A 21,735-nucleotide genomic window follows, 5' to 3' on the forward strand; every position below is an offset into this window, starting at 1 on the left:
AGGCACATGATTTTTTGAGGAAAGCAATTGTGACAAAGCTATCTAAAAAGTGTTTCTCTCCTCAGCCTCTCCTCTGCATCAGGAGCTCTGGGAATCCCTCACTTGATGTATTTGCAGGTACTGTGTTTCTATAGCTCAGACCAAACCAGTCCAAACAAGCCGTCTCTGGTTCCTATAGGGAATGCAGACTTTCTTATTGCTTCATTTGGGGGATGGACGTGCCAGTGTTGCCTCCGCTGCTATCACTGATCCTCTTTGAAGAGGATTTATTTTGGTTGTTTGTGCCGGTAGGCATGAAAACACTTCACTACGAAGTAGCGAAGGGTAATCTTTACAAAAGATACGTGATTGCTTATCCAGCAGATACAAACACCTATGTGCCAGATCTCCACAGCTGCGGTCAAGATGGACTGAAGTGCTGCTTGTTGTGCACAGCATGCCATATGACAGGGATTTTCTCAAAGGGAAGGAAAAGATTAAAAAAAAAAAAAAAAGTATCTCCTTTTTTCCTTTGCATTTTACATAATTTTTATCTACTTGCTTTTCATTAGTTTGCTCCCATCCTACTGAGCATGGGTGACATAACGAGATGCGTCACTGCACCCAGCACTTCAGTATTATTTTTGGTCCATAGTAGAATGAATTTATCTTGTATTTCAGCTAGCACAGGTATAACATGCACCAGCACATGAAGTCCATGTCTGCAAGTCTTCACTTGAATTTATGAAAAATAGTCAACAATATAATCTTGGCCTCTTTGGACAGCAAAATTTCACCTCAGTGATAATAAGTTACCATAAAATGACTTCTCAGCCGTTCAATAAGATTAACATAAAGGCAGAATGAGTTCTTTACTTCTAAAATTCCGACAATGCATTCATTTTGAGTGGTATTAGAATGTGTACCTTTCCTTTTCATGCCTATTTAAATAAATACCTGAAGAAAAGTCGAGCATTTGAATTGACATATGTGGGTGGAAGGTTTATGGAATGTTTTCACTTGTTTAGATCCTCAGTGTGATTTCAAAAGTATTCCAATCATTTCTGTGGTGTTTAACTAGGGGTGCTTCTGGCAAACTAATACCCATTGCACACAGCACTTCAACCTTCAGGCAGCAGCAGTGTTTAGCAGTGTTTTATGGGTAATTTCTTACTTCTACCTGCTGTTATCAAAATGATCTGTTTCTTTAAAGCTGAAGCCATGTCAGATGGTATTGTGTTCACACACAGTTATTTTGTCGTGCTCAGTGACAAGTCCCACCGGTGGAAGACGATGGCCGTGCTGTACTGAAGGCCCCCGCTGCATTTCTAACCACAAGAGAAACTGCACATAGGCTGGTGGCTGTTCTGCCTGCAGGTACGTACTGAGCAGCTCTGAAAAAGCATAGCATATTTGCCAAGCTGAACCTGATGACAGAGTAATGTTGTTGCTTAACTTGCAAGAGAAAGTGCTTTTTGACATTTTTATGCCATATGAGACCTTAAGTCACTGGAACAACTTGCACCATATGTTAATTCTTGTTACATAAGGGTAGAAGAGTATTAAACCCAAAAGGATGTTTGCTGTCCTCACACATAGCTGTAACTGCACATTGTTCTGGAACTGGAGAAGCAGATAGGAGAGCTGAAGCCTATGGTACCTGTGTAAACCAGCAACCACTGAGCATCCTTGTATAAAGGTGTCTAGTGCATAGGACATGTGCACCTTGAAAGAGTGTGAGGAGCCACAAGTTTGATTACAGGTCCCAAACAGAGCACCTCAGGCAGCGGCAGAGCAGTCCATGGCTGCCTGCAGAGCATTGCTGCACTCTCCTCACAGCGGTGGGAGCAGAACAGCACTTGATCTGTATGCTCACATAACATTACAGAAACCTGTAGCTCAAATACAAGCATCATTGCATATGTGCACAAAATTTTATTCCTTATATTTAGGAGAAGATCGTGTTTTCAAGGATGTAGATTAATGGTTTGACTACAGACCATTTATATTAACACCATCCCTGGCACACACCTCTCATTCCCTTTGTTGTCCTCTGCCCCTCCAAGTAAACACACAGATTACTATTTTTTCAACAATTACATGATTTGCAAATTGAAGTCAAACCTCCAAAAGGTTTGGCAATAGCAAAAACTGTCTTCAGACTATTCAGCAGAAGTACAATGAAGCAATATTCAAAACCAGCTTATGTAATGGCCAGTCTGTGCTTTGTTTCCTTGTTTCTCTCTTCAGACTAGTGGCATTATTTATAAAAGGACAGAAAGATTTGCCCCCAGTGCCATAAAACTTTAATCCACTGCATAAAAGAAACAAAATGATAAAGACAATTGGAAATGTTAAGAGAAGTAATGAAAGGAGGAGTTTTTATATTTTAATATGAAAATCACACAAGAGACAGTTTTTCTGCTGCACATTATCTACAGTAGCTTTCATTACTGCTATCCAACATCCAATTTGTCATCTCTAATCAGGCATCTTTATTTTATATTTTTTGCATGCTCAAGAACCTTTCCAATTACTCTCACTAGATGAAGAATTTCATGCACTTTAAGACACTTTTCTTATGTGGAGAAGAACAACTTCTCAAGCAAGTTTTCCAAAATTATGAAAACCTCCTGATAGCAGTAATTTTTTAAAAAATGACAGTCTAGGTGGAATATTCTTGTCTTTTTTCTTTTCTCTTTAGTCATGTGTTACTTAATGTCTTTTTATTATATTAGAATATTTCATTTCGGAAACTAGCTGCACGTGAAATCCTAGGCTTCTCAAGCTACTTTTACCATTTGGATTCGAAGTGAAGCAATTTTTACTGCATCATTTCTCCTTTGTTATCTTGTCTTTCCATCAGATTCTCCATTAGCTCAATTATAGGACTGCTACAATTTTTACTGCTACTATTATGTATGCACTATTAAATCATTTGCTATTCTCCAAAACATATTTGTGTATAAAGGTCTAATTCTGAAAGGTTGAAAACTCATCTCAGCATTATCACACTGGTAATCAAAGAAGTAATTGCACAAAATAATGCAGAATAAGATGCACAGTAATTCAGCTTTAGGGATGCAATCTATTTGTGGTTGTAAAAGATAATATTTGTTTATATGGTTGGTTATTTTTCTTCCTGTGATTACCTTGAGATTTTCAATGTGGAAATAAAGAGAACTTGTAGCATAATGAGATACTGCTGTAAAATTCACATCATATTGGACATCAGGTAATTTAATTGATATGTTTTAATAAATTGTACCTTGGCCAAGTGATGAATATTTGCGCTGTGCGCCAATGAGCTTGATGGAGTCTATTGCTCAGTCCACAGGGTAGCAGCCAATGAATAACTGCTGCAAATGTTTCCCTAAGCAGAGCGAGCTGGACCTGGTGCAGGTTCAGCAGACCATGATTTCCTCCTTGCCGTAGCACTCACCATTTGCAGATGGGTGTGAGGAATCAAAGGAGATTTGAATTGCCTCAGCTTAACCTTTTCTCTCCCATCTGTTGCAATTCAGAGTATTCATAGTCATAGTGTTTACTGCTAAAATCTGTCAGGTGTTTCATGCTTTGCAAAAAGCTCTGTGCAAACAACTGGGTATGTCATTATCACACAAATATTAATTGCTCTGTTGCGGTACAGACAGACTTATTGATATTTTGGCTCTTCCAATGAAAGACATGAAGTGGGTGGAATTAACTGTTTGTAAGTAGGAAAGCTCCCTATGGGGACAAAATTTCTTAGAGAACTGAGAACCTACTAAACCTGTTTGGGTCAAACTGATACAGGGAAAGAGTGATTCCAGTTATACTCTCTAAGGGAAATTTATTAAATTTTCACCCTACCAAGCCTGCACAGTGTATGAATCATTGTAATATTGGGCATATTGAGGTTGTGGATTTGCAGGATTTAGCCAATTTTCATTGAATGGTTCTTTCACAAATTTACTTATTTTATTCTTTTTCAGTTCACAAGTCTTCAGAGTAAGACTCAGCTTACCACATGGAGCAGTAAGCTAATGCTTAGATTTCATTCATGCACTTAAAGTAAAAAAATGTTTACCCTGCATGTTCATACTCCTGTCAGCTTTGAGAGCAGCAAAGAGCAAAAGTTGTAGTTCATTAGCTCATACCTTGTAGCATTATGAAAATTAAAGAACAAACTTCAATAGAATGTAGACATTGTCCCTTACATAGATATAATGTATTGCGTAATACTAAGCTGTTAAATGTAATTCAAGATAATATATCTTTAGCTGTAAGAGGTTGTTTAGACTTGTAATATCATAACAAACAAACAAGGGAACTCTGTCAACCAGTGCATAATGGTTTAACAGCTGATATAAGTTCTAATTATATCATCAAGTAAAATAATACTATTATAGTTTTTATACATGGAAAAGCAAACATTTGTTCCTTCTTGTGTATGCTTGCAGAGCAATGTGCCCCAACCACTCAGATGCATGTTATTTGAGAAACTGTTGAACCCTAAATTTGCAAGATACTTACATGTTGAGATTGCATCATTTTAAGGTAGGCAAACATGGCTTCCTTAGAGAAATTCTTTTAATTCCACTGCAGAATGAGACACTGTGCAATTTAGTTCTTGTGTTTATAAAAGGCAGATACAAGTTTTTTCATATGTAAAGATTGTAAAACATGCTTGAATTCTGTTCTTGGGTATCTATACATTTTTTATTTCTTTTGGTGAACATAATGTGGAAGGTGTATAAATGTTGCATGAGTCTCCAGGAAATGCACTGAAGTCATTTGGGCTCTGTTTCATGAGATTAGTTTAGTCTAATCTCTCTGTTTTACAAAAAACAAGTTTGTCTATGGAAGACTTAGGCATGAGGGTCAGTCAAAAATGAATGATTGGTAATAATTGCATGGATGATAATGTATTTGGTAGGATAAAATGTAAATGTAGTTTGTGTACTTACAAAACTGCAGATGTTGCTGCCTCGTATTGCCTGCTCTTGAATCCACACTTCAAGGATGAAATCTGTCCTTTTTTGCCATTGATTTTGGTGGTCTCATAGTTTCTCCAAAGATGAATAGTGTTGGTACAATATGCTGATGTTAAACACTAGTGTCATCACTAAGAGGGTTTGCTCATAAAGGTCAAATAAAAATATGTCAACCCTCTTTGATTAATAATCCATGCTGTTAGTAGATACTGATTACATTTAAGATCATGTGGTTAAGAAGCAGTTTAAATTATCTTCAAGCAACATTACAGAAAATAAGAAATCAGATTCTTTTCAAGGTAGATGCTAACAGACAACATTGTTGTAAAACCCTAGTCTGAGGAAGGGGAGATAGTTAGAGGAGATTTACCCATTTTGGATAGGCTGACTGCAAGCACTGGTGGAAGAATCATAAAAAAATAATGACCAACCATCTTTCTTACTCTGCCTGTGGTAACAATTATGACAATATGAATATCCAGGAATATTTTGAGCCTGAGTTCAGATCAGAGTGTGGCCCTCAGCTTTTGATATCTGAATGAATAAGTACTCTTGCTTCAAGTACTGTAGGGAAAAAAAAAAAAAAAAAAAAAAAAAAAACAACAAACACACACACAAAACAACAAACAGTAATCCCACACCACCCTATCAAATGCTTTTTCAAAGTTTTTTTTAGGCAAATGTTCTTGAAACAAAAACAAAACAAAACAAACAAACGAAAAAAACATGCTTATTACGCATTTAGGTCCTAAGTATGGTAATAGGTATTTCTCATTCTGCTGTTTATGGACAATAATGATTTGCACTCAACAAATTTTGTGTCACTCATTTAACTGTATCAGTTTCAGTTTGTATATAAAAGTTATTTTGTATAAGATTTGCAGATATATAGCAGATATTGTATAGCACAATTGAGCAGGGAGATCATGGATTTTTGACTGTTTACGAAAGGCAAAGCCATGCTGTTAAATCAGTTATAAACTATTGCCTCCCCATTGTAACCATTTCTATTTGCAATTCCTTGCTAGTAAGTATGTAACTCAAAGGAAAAGCTATAACTGCCCAGATTGCATAGTGGGAAAGTCTTACACACTTTTTAACATTTATTTAATTAACAATTTAACAATTATTTAATTAACATTCGTTGCATAGAGTCATATAAAGTCATCTGCTGTTCTGTCAATGTAGAGAGTTTTGCTGTTTCTAAATAGATGTATATAGCATGTTAAGCTTATAATGCATGTTAAGCATTGTCTTTTAATGAAGGTGTGAATTTTTCAATGTCTATTTCTATTGTAAATCAAATATTGACTGTGTTACTAGAATTTTTGAAAGCAAATCCAGGTAGTTTTTCCCTTTTTAACCTCATTGTCATATTTCACAACGATAGGATGGATGTATTAGTTCCTGTAACTGGTAATTAAATCCGAGTATGTCAGCAGAGGGACTAAAATGAGTTTAAGAGTATTTGATTTGTTACAGGTTTCTGTGGGTTTTGCTTGTTTTTGTTGATTTTGTTTGTTTGTTGGCTGTCTTGTTTGTTTGTTTTTTGTTAAGCAGGGCTAAAAGTGATCTCTGGCAATAAAACAGCATCGCCTGAGAGTAGCTTTTTGTGTATCTTACTGGAAAGGACAGCTGTCGTGGGAGGTGTATAATCAACCCTGGGAAATCTTGACGTACCTTTTAAATAAGCAAGTGTAATATTTGTATGGGTATATTTGAAGACAGATAAGCAGAGAGCTGACATAATTGGATTTGAAAGTTTTCAGAACGTAGACTGAGGATCAGATGCTAAATTTCCAAATTTTACTTATAAAATAAGGCATGTATGTTGGGAAGATGTTAAAAAAACAAAGGGAAGAAAAAAAAAACTTATTGGGAAAGAAGAATGAAGCTGTTAAAGGGGAAGTGTAGTCTGTGAACACCATGTTTGCAGGCCATCAACAGACATGCACACATGATCTGAAACTCCCCAAATGTGTCACATTCATATGCATAGATCACGTCTCATATATGCATGGTATTCTGTGGTAGTATATTATATGGTAGCATTGTTTTTGACTATTAAGCAATTAAATGGGGGGTGGAGGGGAACTATGACAGTACAGTGGTCCTTGTGGTCATAATCAGCTTATTTCATTAGCTTGAGTTCACCTATTACAAGAGAGTAATTTACATGAGCAGAAGTAGAAAGCTATTGTGCTTCTCTCAGTTTAGAACTGAGTGTGGCTGGTACAATTCGTTGCTTTACTTCTGATATTTTGGAGATATGAATACTTTTATGTAGATGACACTTCTCTAGTATTTTAAGATACCAGATAGTATTGGAGAAAAGGAAATCACACTTTGCATCTTAATTTGATAATAAATGTTCTGTCTCACTAAGAGTACTTCCATGACCAAAATAATGCCCTGTAAATTGATTTTATAGATGTAATTTTATTGCAAAAAGCACTATGAAACCTTCTCAGTGCTATGTAGTTTATTCTTTCACAATAACAATTGAATTCCTATTCACTTTTGTTAAATACCTCAACCAGTAACAGTCACACACAAAAAGTTCTCTAATAAAATTTGGGCAACTGTTGAATTCATCTTTGGATTTGACTTGTTTTATAAATTAAATACAAATTTGTCAACATACAAGCTAAACAAAAGAATGTATATAAAATTTGGCCCTGCTGCAGCTGAATATTATTTTTAGAAATGAAAAATAGAGCATTGGTTTGAAAACCAGCAACCAGCAGCTTTTAGAAAGTGTGTTAATTGCAAATAACAAATGGCAGACAGTTTGAAAGTACAGTCACATTCTTATGCCTTCATAAAAAGTATAAACTCATGAATTACTTTGTGTTTAATCTCTTAAATATTTCCTGTATCCAGCTAAAAAGACAGTGATTCATGGCAATAATATGATAAGACATTCAATTTCTATTAATTACTTGAACTGTTTTGTGTATTTGTCTCATGAATTAAGCATTTTTTACTCAGATTCTGATTATTTGATCTACCTTTCATTATTAATGTACTATCCAATCAGTCTCTCTCAAAAAAGCAAGACTGATAAACATTTAACATTGAGGAGGTGTATTTATTTATGATTTTTTTAGCGTAGAGATAATGAAAGTTCTGACAAATTTCATGTTTCATTGACAAGTTACTTTGAATTTTGAAGATACAAGTATTTAAAACAATTTAATCCAAACTGTTTTGGCATGCCAAAGCAAAATGAATCATGCAGAAGTATTAATAATGTTTGTAATCTGTCAGTTCTGCTCCGTCTGTTGCTCCACTGATTTAAGTTGGGATAGATTTGATTTGTTTTAATTTTTAATTATTTGCAGTAATGGATCATATCCACATGTACTGATACCTATTCGCTTGCTGTGATCAAAGGTGATTCATAGCACATGACATAATAAAGTCTTGCAGTGATATTTACCTAAGGATACCTTAATAGAGGGTGGTAGATTTTCTTTTTTATATCCATTAACAGAAAAGGCTGCAAATGTGGTATGCAGATTTAACATAAGTAGTAAATCAGATTTTTTTTTTCCCATGCTGTACTTCTACCTAATTTATTTCCTGATCAAGAGATGATGGTGATGATTTTCTCAACAGATATAGTGTGTTCATAAAATACTATCCCATAATCACACTGCAAAAATATGTGTAAATGTCAACAACATTATGAATGCTCTGACTAATAGAGACCAGATGAATTCCACTGGGAAGAGTTGAAAATGAACCTTCATTTATTATTATTACATTTTATTATTATTATTTTATTTTCTTGCATGTAAGTCACTTAAGACAATAATTTAGAAGTTTCTCACAAAATATCACTCCACTTAACAAACTGTCACAAGAGCCAAAAGAATTTATAGTGAAGGACAACTAAACATCTCACACAAGAAAAATAACCTTGAAAAGCAGTAGATGACAAGACAACTGGAATTTGACTGAATCAAAAAAGCTAGGTAGCCATTTTGAGATGTCTGATCTTGCAGAATTTTGCAGTATACCAGAAGTTGTATTGTTTCACCAGGCACCGTTATGAATAATAAGCTTCAGAAATTTATCGTTATCGTTAGGCCAAGGTTTATTGTTTGTTTTGGGGGGATATTTTCTGAATATGACCATAGCGATTCTTAGGAAACTTGTTCATTTACCTTATTAGCCACCTATAATCACTTACACACTCCTATTTTCACCCCTCAGTCTAATATTTGCACAAATGTTAGGACCCGAAGGGGTCCTCTCTTGTGCTCTTCCTCGAGGCTCTGTACAGAAGGGATGCCACCTCTGGCACAAGGGCTGGGGGATGGGAAAGAAGCACTCACACAACCCCTGAGAACTGGCAGCAGAGTGATTTATTGCTGGGATGTCTTGCAGGTAAGCCTGGGGATGTTTATGGTGTTTGTGGGCTCCAAGCTAATGCTTGGGATGAAGCCTGTGCGATGACGAGTAGGGGGCTTGCCAGGTACTCCTGCGATGCTGTTTTTGTGCTCAGATAGCAGAGAGCAAAGATGCACCGCGGTAGTCCCAGGTCTGTTCTGGCCGAGATGGATCCACTTCCATCAGTTCCTCCACACTTTGTGGTAGATCCACCTCCATGGGCAGTGTTGGGCAGAAGGCTAAGCCAGTCCTTACCTGGGACTGCCCAAACAGGATGCCTTCTCGTTTTAAAGAGGTTTTAAAAGGAATCATTGCAGTACTGAAAAAGTAGGATTATCTGATGATAAATATTTTACATATCCAAGTACAAACACAAAGATGAAATTCAACTGCTAAGTAACAACCACTAACCGCTAAATCTGCAAAACCTTCTTGATACCAATGTGAAGGACAGGATATTATGCTTCAGCCTAAGTAGTTTTTTTCATGTTATTTATCTTTTTAGCAAGATGTGTGCTATGAATTCTGCCTAGAGAGTGCACTTTTGGGAGTAGAAGTATCCCATCTGCAGACAAATGCTGATATATCATGTAGATGAATGCTTGTGAAAGTATACTTAAAAGTGTATGATGTGAATTTGTTAAATTTAGTTTGTCTCTAGACATGCTATAATACTCTAATAACTGTAAATTATAACATTAGATTGTGGAATAGCCTTTGCTATTAATTTCCAAACTTTCTTCCACAATAGTTTTTTGCTTTGCTATTTTACATTATCCCTCTTCAAAAAGTGTAGAATTTTCCCAGATTCTAAATTCTAATTTGTCTTCTTCTCATGTCACCTTCTGTATCAAGTTTTTCAATTTATGTTAAGCACAAAGGTGACAGCAGCTGCAATGTAAATGTCCTAAGTCTTCTTGTCTGAAGACAGTCTGCTAGCAATGTTTAAGGATGACGGTGTTTCATTACATGCCCTTTGAAGCAGCAGAGGTACCACAGAATGGCTCTTACTGAATTTTCTCCTTGATTATTATTTCTACTGCCAGGCTTTTAAACCATACAATATCAGCTTTCTTTCGACTTTGCTTCTTAGTTCCTTCTATGGTAAAGCTTAATACAGTGAACATATGGAGCAGCTGAAAGGCTGCCAAATGTTTAAATGACAAGGTTATAAATACAGAGACAGCATGTTTTTTTTTCCCCCTTAATGTATAGTCCTGTTGGTTTGAGCCAAAGCAGACAATAAATCAGAATGTATAACTTGTTTTGCCATTAACTTTATAGATTTATAACACATACATTAGTATCTTAGTCTAATAGAATGAAACAATCTCACGGAGTTTATGGTACTGTGGGGGAATGCTCAACCATGCCATGGAGGAGACCTGTAATATTCCATTAAGAAGTCTGTTTTACGAAAAGTTCCCAACGAAAGTCACTTAGGTCTAGGGACCCCCCTTCTTCCTCCTTGATCCTCAGCCATTGGGGTGGCTTCATTCACCTGCTCCTCTGGGTGTAGAAGAGACGCTTTGCCTTTTTTTCTGCAAGTTAGAAAGATGCTCCGTGCACCTGGAAATAGACTTCTTCTCTGCAGCTGTACTCGCTTCTGAGCTGCCAATCCTTCCTTGCTCTCGTCTGGTCTTCTCTTGCAGCTACTGTTATTTTCCCATAGCAAGCAAGGAGCCATGACTAATGTCCATTACATTGCTTGGATGCTCAAGTGTTTTGTTTTGGTAGGAACTGTACAGTTGTTTGTGTGAGTGCTGGGGAAAGCAAGGCAGCACGAGGTACCTTGCATGGGGAGGGAGAGGGAAAGTGTTTATGAAAACTGTTTTTCTTGTGAAGGTAATTCCAGCATGAGTTATTTAAAAGTTAAAAAGCAAAATCTTCTGCATTCTAAGATCCTGTATACATCATCTGCACCTTTGCTTTCTTAATGTACCATGTTATTTTTTGTCATCCAGATTTTGTGGTTATGTTTAATTAGAAACTTGATGATGTGAAGCTCTTGTATTTTATCAGCAGGATGCATTAGAAGCACAGAAAGTTTAGTGTTTCTGTTTTCTACTAGCAGTAAATGTTTTTCTCAGCCATCCACTACGAGAAGTGAGCTACTCTACACCAAAAATACAGCTATGATAGAATCAGCACTCCTAAAAATAATAATTTGGATTATTTGCAAACAGATGGCTAGAAACACAAACACTTTATCTTACAATCATCACTTATCCCTTTGGCTGCCAATACTCCACTGCACATGTCTTTGTTGCTCTATGCTAATACTATCAATTGAAAGGACTTGGAATGTCAGCCCCTACCTGCTGCACTCAGGAAGCAAAGTGCCAGCTGGACTATTTGAGGAAAAAAGAATAGCTTTGTGGTTAAAGCATTTGGTTTAGACTCCAGAGATTTGTGTTTAAACCGAGGTTCTGCCATAATTTCCTTTGTGACCTTGAACAAATAACACCCTCCTTGTCTCAGCTGCCCATCTGTTAACAGAGGAATGGTAATTATGATGGTAATGAATTTTGCTTTGTAACAGTTCTTAAGGTTGTAGCTCCTTCATCGAAAGTGTAGCTCAAACTCTAGTCCTGAAGACAGATTCCATCTGAGAACTGGTAGCAGAGGATGAGGCGGTTTCTGTGGTGTCATCCTCTCAGTTACACTGATCGCTAAGTAATGGCAGTAATACAGTAACCTTAAGGCTGAGTTCATTTTTCAGAAGCCTCAAACTGGGTATTTCTGCTCTGCCTCTTGTAATGGCCCTTGTACCTCTGCTGCTCTCTGGAGACCCACCTCCATTTGCTTCAGTAGGTTCGTCCCAACCCAGGCTTGGGTATTTCTCTTGCAGATCAAGCACTCCATTCTCTCTTTCCTCTGGCCTTTCTTTACTTTCTGGGTGTTTGCAAAGATTGCCTATTTCTGTAGCAGCAACAGTGTACATCACCAAATTAATGTTTCTTAGCCATTTAATGCATCTGAGTGCTTTGGTGTGATGTACAGTCTTTGTTACAGCAAGAGTTGTGTCATGCAATCAGGACATCTTCCATTTATGTATCGAAGTGACTAAAAAACTGTTCTGAGCTAAGTGTTTGCCTGCAGGATTTTAAATAGACTGGAGTTCAATTGGGCTTTGGTTCACAAGTTGGTTAGCACTTCAGGGGAAGCTGTCTGCATGTGTTTGCATCTCCTGAGTTTTGCTTAGAGTTTCAGATTCAAACAAAATTGAAAACTCAAAGGAGAACCCAGCTTGAACTGCCAGCACAGTCTGACTTGGGATTGGAACTATGCAAAACCTCTATATTTAGTTTGGTTTCAAATAGCTACCATAAATCCTTATGCAGATCCCAGGAGGTGCTTTAAAGTTCACTCAGCACATACCCCAAAAGTACCTTTGAAATATTTGGTAATTTCAGAGTTTTCTGTACTGTCTGCCAGGATTTTAGGTTTATAAGAAAATCTGATATAGGCATTTTTTCCTTTCTTTTTCTCTCTCAATTATTGTACTAAAGCAATACACAAAGAGCAAAGGATGAACATGGTTTGCATCTTTCTTTTAAAGCCATATGTAGAGTGAAACCCTGAGATACTACTTCCCCACTTTCTATTCCTCCTCCTGTAACATTTCTCATTGATTTCAGCAGTATTTTAAGTAATAACTGACACTAATCTTGGCACGTAGTCCTTTGGAAGCTTTTGTCTGGAGCTCTTTACAGAAAAGTATCACAAAATAGACTGTGATGTGAATAACCATGGAATGTTTTTCTTGAGCTGGGCTTACCACATACAGAGCTATAGCAAGGCACATACATTACTAAAAATAATAGCCTAAAACTATGCCAGTGTCATTTGTTCATTATTAAGTCTATTACCTCTGAAATGAGGCTGCAGTACTCAGTCCTTTCTTGTTCTGTGCAGAGCAGTTTATTAATGGTCCCTTTGTTTAAGAGGGATGACACAGAGAGCTGAGCGGAAGACTTGAAGCTGCTCAGCAGCTATGAAGCAGCTACTAGGTACTGCTTAATATCCTAAATGACTCCATGCCCATAAATCAGCCAGCTATAAATTATATTTAATGCTGAAAAATAACCACCAACCAAACAGATCTTTAACCTGTAAATGTTAATTCTGTTTGTTAATACTTAGTGGCTCCAGCAGTGCTCTGAGGCTACACAAGTTATTATTCATTCTGGCTCCAGTCCAGCCCTTTTCAGAAAAGCCTCTCCAAGATCTTCTCAGAGCGGGAGCTGCTGTGAGGCACCCACCACTGAGCAGAAGCACAAGCACTGCGGGTCAAAAACCCAGTTCGTATCTCTACCGCTCAAGACGCTGTGCTGTAGAAGCCCTGCAAGGTGTGTGAGCAGGGTAGTTCAAATAATAGGAGTAACAAGTGGAGGCTGAATCAGAGTTGAGCCTCTGCTGGAGCTGCTGGCTGTCAGACAACTTTGCAGGCGCTTGGCCCTGAGATACGCTGGCTACACCGCTGGGGCACCAGGGGCCGGTGCAGGTGACACCAGGCTGCGCCCCTGTGTGCTCCATCACCTGTCCCCAGTGCAAAGTGGGGCCAGGGCTGAGCACCAGGGAAGGGACTGGGAGGAGCACGGCTGCAGGTGTGGGTGCCCTGAAGTAGCAGGCAGCATGCGATTTCGGACTGAAAGGCTGATAGCAGAGGGTTTCTTCTCTTCCTTCCCTGTTTTTTTAATCCCAGTTGTGGTTTTGGCTTTCTGGGGAAGGGGTAACTTTCCTTTATATGAACAAAATGATTTTACCTACTCTAGACTGGAAACAAGAGAGGACTGTGGCCTGCAGGATGGAGATGAGGGATGGGAGGAGAACATCCCTTTCCAACAGTCCCTCCTTACTGTCCTGGATTGGTGATGTACAAATTTTTCTGCAAATCAAATCCTATGTATTTGATGCTCATTCAAATGCTTTATTTTTATTTAAGGCTGTGAGAGTTGAAGTTTCAAAACCTTCAAGCACGTATTATGAGGTGTCTATTTGCCTTTAAAAGTTTACTGCTGATGTCCTTAATCTGTGTTGTTCACAATATTCTCAGTTCTAAATCTTCTGCTACCACTCTCCTTGAATAAAACTAATTCTCGCTGTGAACCCTAGCTTCATTTGGTCTTTCTAGGCAATATACAAACCAAGGAGTGTATAATGAAAAATAATTTTGTACATCAGTAAACTGGCTGGCCATTAAATTTATTTTGCAGGTGATTATATTTTATTATTTTGCCCCTGCATTTCACTAAGCATAAATGTTTGGAAAATAAGTTAGTTAAAAGATGGTGAAAAATCTGTTAGAACAGGTAGTGAACTTTGTAACTAAATATTTTATCCACATTTGAAAATTCTGAAAAAGTATAGTTAATACTGCATGTATGTGTGTGAGCACATATCTGTGTGCTCCTTATTCTGATGCTGGTAAAGTACCACTCTCTTGACAAAACATACTTTTTCATATTTCTCCACTAACAAGTCCAAACTATAAAGCTGAAGTTTGCCACTTACTTAGCTGTAAACTTTATTAGCTATACTCTGTGAATGAATTGTCTGGTTTGACCTGTGACAAAAATTAACGCTATATATGCAGTAGAGGAAGAATTTTGTGATAGTTGAAGCTTTTACATTAAATGAGAATTATAAATACCATTACATTTCATTATGTAATATAAAAGGACGTTAAAGTAAAATATTAGTCTCGATGTAAATGTCTGTCCAGCAACAAGGGGAACACATTCATATTTCTCTTTTCTAAAAATACACCTGTTCAAAACATAACACAGCCAAATTAATAATGTAGAAACTGGGCAGACAATAAAATATAAGTAGGAAACAAATGTTAACATTCTACTTATCAACCTCTTACAAGCAGAAGAGAGCATGTAGAATGGTAATTAACACCCACTCATCACATTCTTCTAGAAGATTAAAGAACAGGTCCTAGCCTCAGTACTTACCTCTGCAAATATAATCTCATCAATTAATCTAATTCAGAAGAGAATGGGTTTTGATTTTAGCTCACTTAGCCAGGTTTTTTTCTCATTAGACTGTTTTTCTCTTTTACCACACAAGAATCCGTATCGCACTTTGAGGTGAAAATTCCTTGACCTTTAAATTCACTCAGTTAAGTCTCTATAAAAATAGATATCACAGATGTAGGAATTATAAGAACAGGGTGTATGATGTATGATAAAGCTGATTTTAAGCTCCCGCAGAAATGTATGAATTGCATATAAAAATCTAACCAGGGAAGCAGAGCTTTCCATTTTGGCCCAGAGTGCCATATATCTACACTGCTACTAGTGCTAGCATTAGACCAGTAGCTGTTTTCATTGAGAGACCGTAACTTGATCTCTTCCTTCTAATGGCAATGTCATGCAACATTGCTTTTAATTCAAATCAGTAAAAATATATATTTAGTTCATTTTTCAAAATGTGTAAGTTACCTACTAGCATGATTGGTTGTCTGCCTAATTTATGAGACATTACTTTCACAACTGGCAGATAAGTATAGATAAAAGTTTCGTCTATATACATGTATATATGAAAGAATTTTCTTTAGCTATTAAGAATATGAATTTTAAAAAAATCCTAAAGAATATGCTTTATTAGTACCAAAAATCTCTTGTTGTTGTTGTTGTTGTTGTTGTTGTTGTTGTTTTCCAAGCGTATTTCATTTATAGACTTCAGGCTTGGTGATTACTACTACGCTCTGAGACTTTATAAACATAACTGGTTTTATTAGCTGGCAAATCACAGTCCGTTAATACACAGTTCATTTACATCTGGCGACACGTATCCCTGCAAGAATCCTCTCAGTCATGAGCATTTTCATGGTGTTATCATGCAAGTATTTCCATGCAGTATCTTGCTAAGAATTTAGCAGATGTAGATATTGTGGTTTTCTTTTTGAATATTTTATGTATGGAGCTGAAATCTGACTTCCAGTGGAGTCTCACAGTAAAAACATCTTAGTAAATCTATTTTGAACTGGAATTGCTGGTTCTTGGCCAGCAGGTATTAGTTGAGAATTGATAGAAGCACAAGTAACAAGACAGTGAAGGTGATCACTAATGATATTATATATATTTGCTGGAGCAAAAATGAAAATTTCCATTTCCACACCATTAGAAACCTGAAGAAGTATAAAAATGCATTTTGCAATCTTCACTTAGATAAATGATTGCTGCTCTCAAACACTTGAATAGTTATAACAAATGATTACTGGATAGATTCCAGTGTTGGACCATAGCTTCCGGAAAACTGTGATATTTAAATACATAAACACAGATCATAACTGAACCCATTCTCTATATCCCTTCCACAATTCCTGATAGAAAAGATTCAGTTGAAAATGACTGGAAAATGTAAAATGGAGCTGATACCAAGGTTCCTAATCTCTCTGTTCTGTTAAATTTATGGATGTGCTCAAGTTGATTTATTATTTAAATTTCTTTTCCTAAAAGCAACTGTATCATGGAGCACATGAAATGTAGTCCAAGGTAAATTAAAGTACTTAAACTCAGTAGTTATCATCTGATTATAACTAAGTACGTTAGACAGCTCAGTATCCTTGCAAACACTTAATATATTAAGATGATCAGTCATCAGCACAGTTCTCTTCATCTTGCTGCTATTATGAATCACTTTTATAAGAAAATGAGCTCTTGATTTCTATCCAGGTACAGAGAGGGAAAAAAAAAAAAAAAAAAAACTGTCAGTGAACTTACTGAATCGGTGGTTATTCCTACAACGTGCAACCTCCTAGAAGCACCTTGCTTCCTATGCTTTTCCATACTGTACATTAAACACTGCTATTGTTATTTAGCACCCAAGCATCTGTATTGCAGAAAACTGCAAAGAGAAAATAGCAAAAATGTTATAACAATAAAGCACGGCTTCAGAAACTATAGTTGGAACAGATTTTCTGATTTCACTCAAGTATGTTTTATACCCACTGAACTTTTCAAAAGGTGGGAGAGCATGCTGGGAACTTCTAGTTTGCTGCTGCAGTTCATACTGTTAGTTGTCAATATAGAAGTATCTGTTCTAGAATATAAGAAAAGATATATTTATCAGGTCTCTTTCCTTATCTCCATCAGCTTGATTTTTAGCAACTGAAGAACAGACCTTCTTCTTGGTCTACATTTATTTGAGGAAAAGCACATGCATCAGAAATGCTTAAAATAATGTTATAATGAACTGGAAAATTAAAAATGGGAGATAGAGACTTGAAGGGCTTGCAATTGAATCTGGCTTCTGAAAAGAATACTTAACATTACTAACAGTATGGGATTCCAGCTTTCTTGGAAGCAACAGAAAAATTACAAAATTGTTGTTTAGCATATAAAAAACATGCTATGACATTTGTATTACTTGCCTGAAAATTGCAGTGTACTGTAAACCACTAGATGTGGAAGCTGCGATGAACTCTGTTGATGACACATTAGTTCCAGGTAGAGCTCCAACCTGCTCTGAACTCAGAGTTCTGTTTGCATCGTAGCATACAGCATATGTATGGTTGAAATGAATGTGTTCTTTGTTCAGATAAAGATTATCTTCCATGTTTTCTCAGGGGTTAAGTACAGATTGGGGCACTGAAAGAAAAAGTTTTTTATTCTTGCACAGCACATTTTTACAGAGTCACAGTAATTGACTGCATTGCTTTCATGTTGTTAAAGTGGTACACTAACAGCACATACAGCATGAATGAGTTCCCAGATCAGCAAAATACTTGCATTTTTGTTAAACATTAACTACACATATAATCCCATCTCTAATCATAACATACAAAAACCATACTGAATTACAGCCAAAACCGTCCTCCAATAAATAAAAATTAAGCTTTGGTTGTGGCTATTCCTTGTCAGAAATGAGTGACGTGATTACTTCGTGTTAAGAATTAAGGTCATGTTCTACCCATAGCTTATCATGTAGGGGAAAAAAAAAATGCTTTCTCTCAAAATGGTTTTGAATAACATTTCTATTGTGGGATACATATATACATGTAGAATACTCCTAGTAGATAGTGTTCTAGAAAGTATGAGGTGATGTATATTTAATTCATCATTTGCACTTTTTTATTTTTTATTTAATAGTCTAGTTTTGCTGTTGTTATGCTCAATTTTAAAAATGAAGTTCAATAGCAAATGTATTTTTTTAATTATTTAACAATTGTTTTAGCTCATGGACAGGAGTCGTTGGCTGTGAAGCAGAAAAGACTGTACTGTGTGTCAAGAACAGAATTCCAGTTTTATACAACCTTTTTTATTGTTAGTTAATCACAGATAAACTTGACTGATCTACACTCTGATATTACAAAAATATGTATTGCCTTCTTTTTGCCTCTAAGAAAAGACTCAATAAGAGCCATCAGAAAACCTCAAAAAGTAAGTCAGGTTTGCAAGACACAACAGTATATTTAGAAGTATGTTATCCATAATTTAAACTTCACTTGTCAAAACAGATGAAGGATGTATGTTTTTTTTTGCATTCTCCTTATGTTTTGCATTTGCTAATTGACCGCCAGTCTGTCAAACATCAGTATGAATTAGAATATATTTACATTTCTGAAGGAAAGTTGCCTCAAACTTTCAAGGTCCCAAGATCTTTAGAAATTACGAATTTGTCACTGTTAACTTATGCTGAATAGCACACTAATAGAATAAAATGCTCATTGTTTTTCAATAACTACAATAGCGTTCATTGCTGCTTTCCTGATGGCTGGAAGCACCTGCGAACAGACAAAAGTGTTTAATTCCTCTTATGTTTTAGAATGCTTCCAGAAAAAGTTCTCTGTGTGCTGCTGTTGAGCTCTGCATCTCTTTTGAGCGAATTCCAATGAAAGTGCTTTGTTAAAGAAATTTCAAGGGGGATATTTTGTAGTTCTTCCATACATAAAAATTATCTTCCCTAAGTCAAAGGTATTTGTTCTGTCTGTCAAATCCATAGGTGCAGCACATACTAGTGAGAAATCCTCAATTCAGGCTATGAAAGGAATGAGGGGAAACATTGAAAGTGGTGTGTTTTGGTATTATTTTCCAGGAATAAAGAGTATGTGAATGAAATTCCTGCTCCCAGATCTTTACTGATGCCTGATCCAAATGGACAGCACAGCTGGGAATTATCATGATTCTCTTTGCATTTCTGCCATGCCCTGTACTATACATTATGTTCCTATTCCTGTTTTGAAGTCAATAAAAAATGTTTTTAACCGCTATTTCCTTTATATTATTACAGGAGAGGAGAATCACTGTAATAAAAATCTCAGGCAATTTTCACCAGTGAAGACTGAGTCAATATTCACCACCTCTTCACCAGTGAAGACTACAGAAAACCAGAGTGTCATGGGGACACTATGTTTTTGGTGTATTTCCTCCTTCTGCTCACATTGGAGTAAGACGCAGTAACAGGCAAGGAAAAGGGATTAAAATTTCTCCCTTTGACGTTTAGGTACTTGACCAATAGTGGTTTGGCATAAAGAGCTTAAAGTCATTAGAGCTACAAAGGTACTCAGCTTCTTTCTGTCTCTCACATTTCAAGTATGCTCTGTGCATTTCTAGGCTATGGAAACCATTCTGTTTTACTACCAAGCAGACAACATACCCGAGCAGACAACAAGGCCCACTTTTATTTTTCCCCCCAAAGCTAAGCAGTGAGCATTTACCTGACAAGGCTCACCAGTAATCCATGGTGGGGATGTGCAGTGGTTCCTCAGTGAGAAACAACCAACCTTTACTCCCCTGTCCCAGGGGCACAAGGATAAGAGACGCGGGGCCTGGAAGAGCAGCGTCAGCCCATCGATCATGATGGCGAGGGCAGAGCAACGTGCATGCCCTTTCTCACAGCCATGCTTCTCTTTTCTCCCAGGGAGCACCTCTGTGTCCCAGTCAGGCAGATCTCTTGTAATTTACAGATCCTTCTGTCCTAGGTTTGACCCTTTCTTTGAATGGTTGCAAGATGAACATTAATTGCCCAAATGACTACGAGCTAAGAACATCAGATGAATTTAAGCAGTCAGCCATCCGACAGAGATTTTCATCAATATTCACAGTACTTAAGAGTGCAACAGAGCAGATATGCAAAGTGATACTGATCTTATTCTGGCAGTTGAGCGCACACACTTTCAAGGAAGAGCGGATTCGTCACACCAGCCATGCTTTCTGTCGCAGGGTAAGGATGTACATGCTGATATATGGCATAACCTTTGTAATGGTGCAAACAGTTGCTAAATATAATTTTGTATGGGAAGTTGAAAGACTATAATGCCATTTGCTTACCTTGTTGATTGGAGATAAAATTTAAAGAACAAAATATTTTCAAAGCTGGTCCAGAATACTGGAATTTTTGCTTGTTGACTGTCATTTTGAAGGAATGTATTTTGCATGTAAGACTTGCTCAGTAAAAGAATAAAAAAAAAAAAAAAAAAGAGAGAAAGAGAGAACGAGAGAGAGATGCATAAAACAAGGGCAAAGGCTTTACTATTGCATAATATTCTTTTAACCCTCAGACTTGGAGGTATCTTCTTCAAAGAAGTCAGTCTTCTTGTACATGCCACAGCTGAACACATCTCATTAAGTATCTGTTGTTTTGCAAGTCATCAGAAAGAGTAATCAGGAGAGTGGTAGTTGGTGGGGGTCTTTTTTCCCCCACATTTTAAAAAAAATATTTAAATTCCTTTTGCATTTGAATTGCTTTATATTTGGACCCAGCTGCAAAGGCAACACCATTTCTGTTAAGAAAGAAGCACCGTTTTCCAGATTCTTTTATGTTGCTTGGGTGGGTTGCTCAAAGATGTAACACATTTAGTGATGTTCTCAAGTGAGCCTTCAGCAGATCTGAACCTTTTAAGGGTTCACCCTCATCTAGTTAAAAATTAGTGTTTGAATATCTATCAGTATGCAAAACATTCATTTGCTACTAGAGTTAGAGTTCCTTATTATACCAGGAAGAATTTGAGTTTTAATTAGCATTTCCTCTGGTGTACTAAACCCACTGAGATTACTACACTTAGTAAAATTTAATTAACTTGACAAAAGATCCTAATTGTTTTCATGCCACTAGTCCTTAGTGGGACTAAAAATAATACCCTTCCAATTAAGTGTCTACAACCAACCTGCCTTTTGGTTGCCCTATATACATAAAATTGGTTGGCCTACATATTGTAGTTGGTAGAAAGTCTTGCCAACCATGGAATCAAGGTTATTTGCTTAAAGATGGAATACTTTTATTGCAGTGGATAAAGATAAAAGCTTATTAGTCAAGAAGCCTCAGCTAACATTAATTATTCCCACCATCTTATTAAGTTTTGCAAATAGGAGGTTTATTGATTTATGTAGGTGCACAGAATAATCAACAAGATTCATTTAAATTA

At 36.7% G+C, this 21,735-nt stretch overlaps 1 long non-coding RNA gene across 1 annotated transcript; it reads left to right on the plus strand.

Moving 5' to 3' along the window:
- Positions 1–1,116: 1,116 nt before the first annotated feature.
- LOC137862073 (uncharacterized) lies at positions 1,117–21,439 on the plus strand. Its single transcript, XR_011100046.1, has 4 exons — positions 1,117–1,356; positions 3,954–3,996; positions 4,422–4,518; positions 19,602–21,439. It is a non-coding gene; the product is annotated as an uncharacterized lncRNA (long non-coding RNA).
- The last annotated feature ends 296 nt before the right edge of the window (positions 21,440–21,735 follow it).

The sequence above is a fragment of the Anas acuta genome, chromosome 10 (assembly GCF_963932015.1).
Source record: "Anas acuta chromosome 10, bAnaAcu1.1, whole genome shotgun sequence".
NCBI lineage: Eukaryota > Metazoa > Chordata > Aves > Anseriformes > Anatidae > Anas > Anas acuta.